At 37.6% G+C, this 14,199-nt stretch overlaps 1 protein-coding gene across 5 annotated transcripts in view; it reads right to left on the reverse strand.

Moving 5' to 3' along the window:
* Positions 1 to 14,199, reverse strand: part of MACROD2 (mono-ADP ribosylhydrolase 2) — a 2,124,972-nt gene that overhangs the window by 1,597,027 nt on the left and 513,746 nt on the right. The gene's annotated exons all lie outside the window — the stretch shown is intronic.

Raw genomic sequence — 14,199 nt, forward strand, 5'->3', positions numbered from 1 at the left:
GATATTCAATGCCCACAAAAAGCAATGTATTCAGTTAACACCAACATTAAAGGCAGTATTACTGGTTTTTTAACCAAAGTTACCAGAAAAAATAGCATTTACATACATCATACAACTTAAAATCGTAAAAATTTAAATACTTTCTATACCTTTCCCATATTATTTACTAACATTATTATAATCAGCAATTTTGATCTCACAAAATCTGTAATTATCTAAAGGAGAATACTCCTTTGAATATTACATTTAATATCCTGATAACAAGAGCCAAATTTTGACATTTAAAAAGACAAAAATTCTCAGTATGACTTTAGGTAATATGAACAATTAAACATACATTGCTATTAAACAGGGCATATATTTCTTAATTATCAATGCTTAAAGACGAGCTAAATTTACATTTTTGAAAACAGTAATAAATAGTACATTAAAGTTTGGCTCTCACCAAATAAATGCAAACTGGCTAACCTAAGATTTTATATGCTTACAGTAAAATACACAAAATGAAAGTAAAATGTATGTTTTCATTCGTCATAAGTTTTCTATCATTTAGCACTCCTCATCCTTGAATTTAGGACAATCAAATACAGAATCTTTATCATAACCTGAAATAGCAAATGAAAAACCATAATTTTTCTTTCCTAAATAAGTCTAATAATTTAGTTTCAAATTGTAGTTGGCTTCTATTAATATATAGTAAAATGTTAGTTACATTGTTCAAGGATGAAATAAATACATTGTTATGTTTACATCAGCTGTAAGTATAAAATAGTCATCTCCTTTAAGACATGGAAAAATATAACTTTATCAATATCAAGTTTAATTATTTACCATACAAGACACACTTTTATTCTGTACACAGGAGACAAATTATAATTTGCCTCCTGTGGACATCAAAAAATACCAATTACTTTTGTTATTACAGTTCCATCAGGCCAGCTGTGGATTCTATAATAGAGATTAGTTTTAGTCTGTTGCATAGAAAAGCACTGATATTAATCTCAAACAGAAGTATTATCATTGGTGAGAAGCTGATTACTGACTACAGAGGCTTTTAAAAATTATTATTATTTAACAAATCTCTCAGGATAACTAAATAATACTTACTAAAACTAGTTGTAATTCTAATGTCACTCTAAGACTTCTAAAGACCAGAAATGAAATAGATGCAGCAACAGGTAACAAAAGAATTTGCATATGGTACTCCACATGCAACAGATGTGGTGTCTACCCAAAAAAAGTATGTAATATTAATCTTTAGTTTCATCAATAGTTACATAATTTTGGGCAAGTTACCGAAACCTCTACGCTAATTATAAAGAATACAAATTATAATTTAATTATTTAACAACCATTTTTTAAGTAGTCACTATTTGTGGCTGTTCTGGAACAATTGCTGGAAATAAACAGGTAAGTAAAATAGTCACATTAAATTATATAACGATAGGCCAGGTGTGGTGGCATAATCCCAGCACTTTTGGAGGCTGAGGCAGGAGGATTGCTTGAGCCCAGGAGTTTCAAGCTGTGCAACATAGATAGACTCTGTCTCTACAATAAATAAATAAATAAATTGCTGGGCATGGTGGCATGCACTTATTAGTCCTAGCTACTCAGGAGGCTGAGACAAGAATATTGCTTGAGCCCAGGAGTTTGAGGTTACAGTGAGCTATGATTGCGTCACTGAACTCCATCCTGGGTGATAAAGCAATATCTTGTCTCTTAAAAAAAAAAAAAGATATAACTATAGTAAATAAATCTATAAAGTATACATTGTTATTTTTATTATACAAAAATCTAATATTTAAACATCAGAATCATGATGTTGGAGATTTTTTTTTAATTTTTTTACTAGTTGATGAGAGATTACAATATTCTATTTTGCAAAATTTTGCCCTCTCAGATGAAGCTGAAGTCTGGTGAAGATAGCATAATTTGTTTTTTCTGGTTCCTCCTCCCACCCACTCCTGCTAAATACAACTGTAAATCCTGGAGATAATGTGAGAGGCAACCAAAGGAGAACTCTTAAGGTGCAAGAAGGAGGGTAAACTGATTAGAGAATCCAGGACTGGAGGAACAGCATAGTTGCAGGGCACCTTACAACATCCCACCAAAAGGAAGAAGGTGACCCAGGCGCCAGCATTCCCTGACATCCAATGTAGCAACAGAAAGCAGCCCAGGTAGGCTCAGCTCTCCCTGGGATTGAACAGGAGCCCCACTGAAGATAAGCTGACGAACCAGCAGGAAAAATATTCTCCTTCTCAACAGGGCCTGAGACTCCCCTCTCCTACCAGAAGACACAGGACAGCACCAGCATGGGGGGATCAGGCCTCAACAAGCACCTGCCAGGAGGATCTACGGGCCTGATTTTCCTCTCCCACACCAAGGGCCATTGATGGCTGGGGAGCACTGGCATTGGGGATCTTACCACAAGGACCCAGCCCAGGAAGAGCTTTCCATCTCCCACAGACAGGAGGCATCCTGTCTCAACAAGCTTCTGGCCTCAGAAGTCATTTCTTTTCCACCAGGCCTGAGAATCCCCTCCTTCACCAAGATATCTGCAGGTGGGAGACGCTGGTGAGGGAGAGGTGGAGGGGAATCTCCACCACAGTAAGTAGCTGGGCCTGGAAGCACTCTTCATCCAGTCAGACCAGAGACTTTCTTTTCCCCACCTAGAAACATAAAGAAGCCTAGCCTAGAAAAATGTGTTCTGTCCCCTCAGGCATCACAGTATAGACCCCTGGGAGCCCCGCCAGCACCAGATACACAAGGCCCACCAAAATAAGACCAAAAAATCTTGGAAAATTAAGTTGTCCTTAGAACTACTGCCCACTAATGTAGGCTAGGATCTATGATCTAAACCTAACAGAGTTACTACCTACTAAAATAAGGGATTTGAATATGACCCAGAGTCTCCTAGAATGAACAGAGCCTCAGAAACCCATGGGACAAAACAAAAACATCCCAGAAGTTGAGGAGAAAGAGAGTAGGGCCTGAAGGAGTATTGAAAGACATAATAGCTGACAATGTCACCAATTTTGTGAAAGAGATGACCAACAGATTCATGAAGTGAACCCCAAATAAGATAAGCAAAATAAAATAAATTTTTAAAAAACACATGCTATTATTAAACTTCTGAAAACTAAACACAAAGAAAAAAAGCTTGAAAGCAGCCATAGAGAAACAGAACATTTCCTATAAAGGAACACCAATTCAAATGACAGCAGATAGTCCTTAGCTGGCAGCCCCTTCAACAATTACCTCAGCAGAAAACAGCTGCCTCACTCTAGATCATGCCCCTTCCCTGGGTGGCTCATATCCAATATCTTGGGGATATGAGTCATGGCCCTCTGCCCAGTGCTGATACTTATGGGGATATGAAGGCCCAGGCCTCGCCCCAACTCAAGACAACTCTGAAGGGACATCTCAGCTTCCTAAAGGTTCACCTGATGCCTTTGTTGAGACTATAACATAGGTCAGCTTCTCCCACTACTCAGTTTTGCTTCCTTTTCCATTCTTTCACAGGTTTTTATCCTAAAAATGCTCCCTGAGTAATATCCTACACGCTAATCTTTACCTTTATCTCAGAGTCTGCTTTCTAGGGTACCTATCCTTCAACCATAATCATAGGAGTGGGTAATTGCAGGAAAAAGCAAGGCCTAATTGGGAGGCATTTAAACTAAATGGAGTGAGTCTTTGACCACTGGAAGCTCCCTTTAGAATGTGGGGCATCTGATGCCTCTTTACCCTTAGTTTTAGTTTTCAATTCCAGTGCAATAAGAAAAGTTTCCCTCAACATCTTATAGCATTCGGCTAGTTTGAACCTTCATTTACAAAGGTTGCTTTAAATTAAAATTCTAATATTTTAATTTTTAAATTAGACTTCAAACCTCCAATGAGTAAAATTAAAATTAATATATATAATATTAATGATAATGATGCCAGTGTATGGAGTCATTGTTAGAGCAAGTATAAAAAGTGTACTTTTTGAATACTTTTTAAATGAACCAGTATAGAAAGCATTCTGAAAACAACTTTTTTCTTAAAAAAAATACCTAGAAAGAAGTAGACCTATACAAATTTGTGTAGAGGAAGCAAGGAAGCAAATTCTTGGACACAGAACTATTCCTACAGATCTGAATAATGTAAATATCAAGAGCCTGATGTTTCCTATGTAAAATCTTGTGCTACAACTTTAAAATTTCAAAATGTAGTAACAGTTTACCTCTTACTCGATGAACAGTGTTGTGCTAGCCTTGAGAACTTGCTGAAATCATGCCACAGACAACTGATTTTCTTAGAGAACACTTGGTGATCGCATTGCTCCAAGTGCCCAGAGAGTCATCACAAGCCACTCTAATTCATCCCAACTTTTGTATGTTTTGAGTGAACTCCCTGGAATCTTGAAGCTTCCTGTTTTCTTCATCTCATGATAGTACCCTCTTTGCTTGTGCATTTGAACCCCTACTATGCTTAACTAATGCTACTTGCCAGGCTGTTCCAGTAGCCAAACTCTGTCCAGTCCTCTTCCCGCCTCTCAACTCTCTGGACACAAGATACCACTGCAGAAAGATTATTCTGATGTTAACTCTCAAAGCCTAGTAGTCAATACTCTCTATTGCCTCTGTGGTACCTGAGAGACTGACAGTCTCAATTATGCCACCAGCCTGAGTTATAATTCATTTTTTCTGCCACATGTTGGCCTTTTACTGTGATTCTGGAAAAATGATACAGGTATGGATGATAATAAATTTGACTATGTGTTTTAGTACAAAGAAACATTTCTTAATAGAAGGATGAAAGGATTAGACCAAATTACCTTGTTTATTCCTCTCTGTTTAGTTAATCCACTCTATTTTTGTTCGTCATTAAAATATTAAGTCAGATTTTGCTCACTGTTTCTGCCCATCAGGTTAGTGGCAGAATCAGTACCAACTGATTGTCAAATTATAGAAAGAAAGATAATATGCCAGGCATGGTGGCTCATGCCTGTAATCCCAACACTTCCAGAGACTGAGGCAGGCAGATCACTTGAGGCCAGGAGTTCGAGACCAGCCTGGCCAACATAGTCAAACCCTTTCTCCACTAAAAATACAAAAAGTTAGCTGGGCGTGGTGGTGCATACCTGTGATCCCAGCTACCAGGGAGGCTGAGGCATGAGAATCGCTTGAACCTGGGAAGCAGAAGTTGCAATGAGGTGAGATTACGCCACTGCACTCCAGCCTGGGTGACAGAGGGGGACTTTGTCTCAAGACAAAAAAGAGGTAATAAATGAAGGTTACTCAATTATTCATTTCTAAGCTACAAGTGACTAGTAGCTCAGTAAGCAAGACTATGTAGCATGCAGTTGCATAATATTCAGGAAATGTACTATATTTATTGTTTAAAAAATGTAAAACAGTGGTATGTTTCTTTTCAGTTCTGCAGTTTAATTCTAATAAAATTACCATTGCTATTAGTTTTTATAAAGATAATACTTCTAATTGGTAATTTTTAAAGTGAGTCAATAAACTCCAAAAGAATACATTAGACAGATATATTCAGCAGTTGGTTCAACTTACCTCTTCTAAAGTTGTTAATCTCATGACTTGTAAAATATTTTCTAAATATTCATTTGTATAGAGGCATGGCTCATGTTTTCATTCAAATTGATCCTCAAATTTAAAACTTTTTAGTGAATATTCAGGTACAGGAAATTTTTAAAGGTCACCAATCAGATTCAAACCAAATAACACTACCCTGAGACTCTGAAAAGTCTCAGGGTAGTGTTATATCAGACTCTGAAAGGTCAAAGACAAAGAGAAGATCCTGAAAGCAGTAAGAGAAAAGAAGCAAATAACATATAAGGGAATTCCAATACATCTGGCAGCAGACTCCTCAGGAGAAACCTTGTAGGCCACAAGGGAGTGGGATGATATATTCATAGTGTTAGAGTTAGAAAAGCTGCCAAAAATACTGTATCCACCAAAGCTCTCCATCAGAAATGAAGGAGAGATAAAGACCTTCCAAGATGAACAATTAATTGCTACCAGACCTGTTCTAAAAAAAAAAAAAAATGCTAAAGGGAGTTCCTCAAACTGAAAGAAAAGGATGCTAATGTGTGAAAAGATGCTAATGTATGAAACTATCTGAAGGTACAAAACTCACTGATAAAAGTAACTTTGCAGACAAACTAGACTTAATTTAATACTTACTCTAATACTGTAATCATGATGTGTAAACCACTTATATCTTTAATATGAAAACTAAAAGAAACTATTTAAAATAATTATATTAATTAATTACTTAATTATAGTATAGGCAACATAAAAAGATGTAAATTGTGACATCAACACTTCTAAACATTAGAGGGAATGGAGTTAAAGTATACAGGGTTTTTTGTGTGATTCTTTTCTTTTTAAGATAAGTTGTTATCAGTTTAAAATAATGTGTTATAACTATAAGATGTTTTATGCAAGCCTCATGGTAACCACAAGTAAAAACCTATAAAAAATAAAATACAAATAAGAAGCAAGGAATCAAAACACACTATTAGAGAAAACTGTCTAACCACAAAAAAAGGAAAGTAGGAGAAAAAGAAAGAAAAGATCTAAAAAACAACTGGAAAAAATAAACGGAACAAAATGGCAGGAATACACCCTTACCTATCAACAATTACCTTGAACGTAAATGGATTAAATTCTGCAATTAGAAAACATAGAGTGGCTGAATAAATTTAAATATATGCTGCCTACAAGAAACTCACTTTACCTGTAAGTACATACATAGCCTAAAAGGGAAGAGATGGAAAAAGACTTTCCATGCAAATGGAAACCAAAAAGAACAGAGGTAACCACATTCATTGCAGATAAAATAGACTTTAAGTCAAAAACTGTGAAAAGGGACCAAACTTTATTGTATAATGATAAAGGGGTCAACATAGGAAGAGGAAATAAATTATAGATGTGTATGCACCCAACATCAGAGCACCTAAATATATAAAGTAAATGTTAATAGACCTAAAGGAAAAGACAGACTGCAATACATTAATAGTAGAAGACTATAATACCCCACTTTCAGCAATGGACAGATCTACCCAAGGAGAAAATCAACAAAGAAACATCAGAGTTAAACTGCATTCTAACCAAATGAACCTAAAGGACATTTATGTAACATTCCAACATCTGTAGAATACACATTCTTCTCAACAGGATATGGAACATTTTCCAGGATAGGCCACGTGTTCGACTACAAAACAAGTCTTAACAAAATTTTGAAAATTGAAATTGTATCAAATAACATTTCCAGCCACATGAAATAAATGTCAGACCCAAAATTATGAAACTACTAGAAGAAAACAAACACTTCGTAACATTAGCTGGGCAAGGATTTTTTGGATAAGACTTCAAAATCACAGGCAACAAAAGTAAAAATAGACAAGTTGGATTAAATGAAACACAAAAGCTTCTGCACAGCAAAGGGAAACAATCAACAGAACGAACAGACAAACTGGCAGAATGGGAAAAAAACATTTGCCAGCTATGCATCTAACTAGGGGTTAATATCCAGAAAATATAAGGAACTCAAACAGCTCCAAAGCAAAAAAAGTTTAAAAAAAATAAATAAATCCAACTAGAAAATGGGCAAAAGATCTGAAGAAGCATTTCCCAAAAGAAGACATACAAGTGGTCAACAAGTGTATGAAAACATGCTTACCATTAATAAGCATCAGGGAAATGCATATCAAAACCAAAATGAGATATCATCTCACTCCAGTTAGAAAGGTCATCATTAAAAAGACAAAAGATAACAAATGTTGGCAAGGATGTGAAGAAAGTGGAACTCTTACACCCTGTTAGTGGATATGGAAAGTAGTTAAGTTATCATAGATGACAGTATGGAGGTTTCTGAAAAAATTAAAAATAGAACTACCATACGATCCATCAATCCTACTTCTAGGTATTTATCCAAAGAAAATGAAATCAGAATGTCAAAGAGACATCTGCACTGCCGTGTTTGTTGAAGCATTACTCATAATAGCCAAGAAAAAGAATCAACCTAAGTGTCTATCAACAGATGAATAGATTGAAAAATTTGATATCTATACACAATGGAATACTATTCAGCCCTAAAAAACAAGACAATTCTGTCACTTGCAACAATATGGATGAACTGGAGGGCATCATAAGTAAAATGAGCCAAACATAGAAAAATAATTACCCCATGACCTCACTTATATGTGAAATCTAAAAAAGTTGATCTCATAGAAGTTGAGAATAGAATAGTGGTTCCAGGAGCTGGGAAAGGCAGGCGGCTACAGGTGGATGTGGAGAGGGTGGTCAGCCAGTATAAAGTTACAGTTAGATAGGAGGAATAAATTCCAGCGTTCTCTTGCATCGTAGGGTGACCACAGTTAACAATAAATAATACATTACATACTTCAAAATAGCTAGAATATAGGATTTTGAATATTCTCACCACAAAGATATAATAAATATTTGAGGTTATACATGTACTAATCACCCTAATTTGATCATTACACATTGTATACATGTATTGAAACATCATATTCTACTCCATAAATATGTATAATTACTATGTGTCAATTAAAAATAAAATAAAACTTATAAAAATATGAATAAATAAACCTCTTAGTGAGGGTCTTGACTATAAAGTCTGAATCTACCTCTCCAGCCTCGTTATCCTCCCCTCCTAGCTTCTTACATCTTCCAGGTCCAGACCACACACACAGTCCCACGTCCTCACACTCGTGCCTACATACACACCATATACAAAAACACCTGAGTCTAATGCCAGGCAGCTCACTCACCAGGACCACCAAATACCAAGCTCCTTCATCACTTCATGATTGCTATAAGCAGTGTTTCTGCCTTCATTCCCTGGACAAATTTCTATTTAACAATTAAGACCCACCTCAAATGTCATTTCCTCTGTGACACCTTTTCTAACTCCTTCAGGCACAATTAGACAGTCCTTCTTATGAAGGTCCAAGTATGAACACAAGCTTTTCTACAGCACTTATCTCATAAAATTTTAATTAATTATTTCTCTGGGTCCAACTCCATTAGGCTGTGAACTTCCCAAGGAAAGTGATTACAATGTATTTATCTCATTTTGTCCAGTGCCCACATCAATAAATGGGTTACTTCCCAGTATATGATTGTGGGGATTAAAAAAAGATAATTAACTAATGCACTTAGTAGCACATATAAAGCATTCAACATATGCTAGAAATTGTTTCCTTAAGTATTAAAAACAATGCCAATTTTACAGTAAGCATTCTGTAAATGCTTAGTAAATGAATAAAACAGGAATGAACAAATGAATGTTTGAAAAATGCATTGCAAACAGAACTAAATAAAAATCAAGCAAAAATATGACTGTAACAATCCTATTATTAGAGAAGTAAATATTCCTTACAAAGATTGAACAGATTGCTTATTCTAAACAGCAATCAGTTGCTAGATTATTACATACAGAAGAAAATCAAAATATTAAAATTAGTTAGAATTATAAAGAAGAAATTTATTCAACAGAAACTTAAAATTTGTTGAAACTCTCCTGAATGTTAATTAAGATTTCCTGAGTTGGTTCTTAAGGAAATACTTTTAATAAGTCAATGTAGACCAATAGTTGTCTCCCTTGCAAATTTTAAATCATGCAAATCATGCTGAACATCATAGCTAACAAAAAGAAAATACTGCTGATTTTATTTCTTTTATATTATTTTTAAAACCTTGCTGTCCCATTTGCATACATTTTCAAGATTAATAAGTTAATCATTTTTTGAAGAGATTTTGCATGTTTTACCCCTCAATAATTTTCCCCTTAAGGTAGTTTCCTACATTAGATAACTACACATTAGAAAGAGTACCTTCTAACTTAGAACCTTAGAAGGCACTCCTAAGGTTCATTTTTGTTTTAACATTTGTATACCTGAATTCATAAATCAATGAAACAAAAATTAGTAAAATTCGCATGAACTTTTATTTTGTTACTTAGAATGCTGCACCGTAAGTCATGATAACAGTGCCATCAATTAACAGAAACAGCAAAGATACTACTTAGAGACATCATTCTAAATGTCAATAATGCCCCTAGGAATCCTCTATTGTAACTGAAGCCCATTAAACCTCACATAGAAGGCATATTGCCAGTATTTAAATGAGGAAAGGCTCATAATGCTGTTGTCATTCAGCATGTCAAAATCTATCAGAGAGGGCTGGCAAGATGGCCGAATAGGAACAGCTCCAGTCTACATCTCCCAATGAGATCAATGTAGAAGGTGTGTGATTTCAGCATTTCCAACTGAGGTACCTGGCTCATCTCATTGGGACTGTTTAGAAAGTAGGTGCAGCCCATGGAGGGCGAGCTGAAGCAGGATGGGGTGTTGCCTCACCCGGGAAACCCAAGGAGTCGGGGAACACCCTCCCCTAGCCAAGGGAGGCCCAGAGGGACTGTGCCATGAGGGATGGTGCATTCCAGCCCAAATATTACGCTTTTCCCATGGTCATAGCAACCCACAGACCAGGAGATTCCCTTGGGTGCCTACACCACCAGGGCCCTGGGTTTCAAGCACAAAACCGGGCAGCCTTTTGGGCAGACACCGAGCTACCTGCAGGAGTTTTTTTTACATACCCTAGTGGCGCCTGGAATGCCAGCAAGACAGAACTGTTCACTTCCTGGAAAGGGGGCTGAAGCCAGGGAACCAAGTGGTCTAGTTCAGTGGATGCCACCCCCATAGAGCCCAGCAAGCTATGAGCCACTGGCTTGAAATTCTTGCTGCCAGCACAGCAGTCTGAAGTCAACCTGGGATGCTCGAGCTTGGTGCACAAAGCGGCATCCATCACTACTGAGGCTTGAGTAGGCGGTTTTCCCATCACAGTGTAAACAAAGCCACCAGGAAGTTTGAACTGGGTGGAGTTCACCACAGTTTGGCAAAGCCACAGTAGCCAGACTGCCTCTCTAGAATCCTCTACTCTAGGCAGGGCATCTCTGAAAAAAAAGCAGCAACCCCAGTCAGAGGTTTATAGATAAAACTCCCACCTTCCTGGGACAGAGCACCTAGGGGAAGGGGCGGCTATGGGCGCAGCTTCAGCAGACTTAAATGTTCCTGCTGCCTGCTAGCTCTGAAGAGAGAAGATCTTCCAGCACAGCACTTGAGCTCTGCTAAGGGACAGACTGCCTCCTCAAGTAAGTCTTCGACCCCTATGTCTCCTGACTGGGAGACACCTTCCAGCCGGAGTCAACAGACATCTCATATAGGAGAGCTCCGGCTAGCATCTGGCAGGTTCCCCTCTGAAACCATGCTTCCAGAGGAAGGAAAAGGCAGCAATCTTTGCTGTTCTGCAGCCTCTGCTGGTGATACCCAGGTAAACAGGGTCTGGAGTGGACCACCAGCAAACCCCAGCAGACCTGCAGCAGAGGGTTCTGACCGAAAGAAAACTAACAAACAGAAAGGAATAGCATCAACATCAACAAAAAGGATGTCCACACAAAAACCCCATCTGAAGGTCACCAATAGCAAAGACCAAAGGTAGATAAATCCACGAAAATGAATAAAAAACAGCTCAAAAAGGCTGAAAATTCCAAAAACCAGAATGCCTCTTCTCCTCCAAAGGAATTACAACTACTTACCAACAAGGGAAGAAAACTGGATGGAGAATGAGTTTGATGAACTGACAGAAGTAGGCTTCAGAAGGTGGGAAATAACAAACTCCTTGGAGCTAAAGAAGCATGTTCTAACCCAATACAAGGAAGCTAAGAACCTTGAAAAAAGGTTAGAGGAATTTCTAACTGGAATAACTAGTTTAGAGAAGAACATAGATGACCAGATGCAGCTGAAAAAAACAGCATGAGAACTTCATGAAGCATGATACCTTATCAATAGGTGAATTAATCAAGCGAAAGAAAGGATATCAGAGATTGAAGATCAACTTAATGAAATAAAGCATGAAGACAAGATTAGAGAAAAAGAGAATGAAAAGGAATGAACAAAGCCTCCAAGAAATATGGGACTATGTGAAAAGACCAAACCTACGTCTGATTGCCATACCTGAAAGTGATGGGGAGAATGGAACCAAGTTGGAAAACACTCCTCAGAATATCATCCAGAACTTCCCCAACCTAGCAAGACAGGCTAACATTCAAATTCAGGAAGTAGAGAGAACACCACAAAGATACTCCCCGAGAGGAGCAACCCCAAGACACATAATCATCAGATTCACTAACGTTGAAATGAAGGAAAAAACGTTAAGGGCACCCAGAGAGAAAGGTCAGGTTAGTTACCCACAAAGGGAAGCCCATCAGACTAACAGCAGATCTCTTGGCAGAAACCCTACAACCCAGAAGAAAGTGGGGGCCAATATTCAACATTCTTTAAGAAAAGAATTTTCAACCCAGAATTTCATATACAGGCAAACTAAGGCTCATAAGCAAAGGAGAAAAAAAATCCTTTACAGATAAGCAAATGCTGAGAGATTTTGTCACTACCCGGCCTGCCTTGCAAGAGCTCCTGAAGGAAGCACTAAATATGGAAAGAAAAAACTGGTACCAGCCACTGCAAAAAACATATCAAATTGTAAAGACGATCAACACTATGAAGAAAGTGCATCAACAAATGGGCAAAATAACCAGCTAGCATCATAATGACAGGATCAAATTCACACATAACATTAACCTTAAATGGAAATGGGCTAAATCCTCCAATTAAAAGACACAGGCTGGCAAATTGGATAGAGTCAAGATCCATCGGGGTACTGTATTCAGGAGACCCATCTCACATGTAATGACACACATAGGGGCCGGGCGTGGCAGCTCACGTCTGTAATCCCAGCACTTTGGGAGGCCAAAGCAGGTGGATCACAAGGTCTAGAGTTCAAGACCAGCCTGGCCAACATGGTAAAACCCTGTCTCTACCAAAAATACGAAAATTAGCCAAGTGTAGTGGCGCTTGCCTGTAATCTCAGCTACTCGGGAGGCTGAGGCAGGGAACTGCTTGAACCTGGGAGGCAGAGGTTGCAGTGAGCCAACATAGCGCCACTGCACTCCAGCCTGAGTGACAGAGTGAGACTCTGCCCCCCGCACCGAAAAAAAAAAGACACACAGAGGTTCAAAATAAAGGGATGTAGGAAGGTTTCCAAAGCAAATGAAAAGCAGATAAAAAGCAGGGGTTGTAATCCTAGTCTCTGATAAAACAAACTTTAAATGAAGAAAGATAAAAAAATACAAAGAAGGGCATTACATAATGGTAAAGGAATCAATGCAACAGGAAGAGCTAACTATCCTAAATATATATGCACCCAATACAGGAGCACCCAGATTAATAAAGTAAATTCTCAGAGACCTACAAAGAGCCATAGATTCCCACACAATAATAGTGGATGAATTTAACATCCCACTGTCGATATTAGACAGATCAACAAGACAGAAAATTAAAAAGGATATTCAGGACTTGAACTCAGCTCAGGGACCAAGTAGACCTGATAGGCATCTACAGAACTCTCCACCCCAAATCAATAGAATATACATTCTTCTCAGCACCACATCCCACTTATTCTAAAATTGACCACATTATTGGAAGTAAAACACTCCTCAGCAAATGCAAAAGAAAACAAATGACAACAAACAGTCTCTCAGACCACAGTGCAATCAAACTAGAACTCAGGATAAAGAAACTCACTAAAAACTGTACAACTACACGGAAACTGGACAACCTGTTCCTGAGTGACTGCTGGGTATAGAACAAAATTAAGGCAGAAATAAATAAGTTCTTTGAAACCAATGAGAACAACGACACAATGTACCAGAATCTTTGGGACACAGCTAAAGCAGTGTTTAGAGGGAAATGTGAAGCACTAAATGCCCACAGGAGAATACTGGAAAGATCTAAAATCAACATCCTAACGTCACAATTAAAAGAACTAGAGAAGTAACAGCAAACAAATTCAAAATCTAGCAGAAGACAAGAAATAACTAAGATCAGAGCAGAACTGAAGGAGAGAGAGACAAGAAAAACCCTTCAAAAAAATCAATGAAACCAGGAGCTGGTTTTTTAAAAAGATTATCAAAATAGATATACCACTAGTCAGACTGTTAAAGAAGAAAAGACAGAAGAATCAGATAGACACAATAAAAAATGATAAAGGGGAGATCACCACTGTTACCACAGAATACCACAAACTACCATCAGAGAATACTATG

This window comes from Chlorocebus sabaeus, chromosome 2, assembly GCF_047675955.1.
Source record: "Chlorocebus sabaeus isolate Y175 chromosome 2, mChlSab1.0.hap1, whole genome shotgun sequence".
In the NCBI taxonomy this organism is placed as follows: domain Eukaryota; kingdom Metazoa; phylum Chordata; class Mammalia; order Primates; family Cercopithecidae; genus Chlorocebus; species Chlorocebus sabaeus.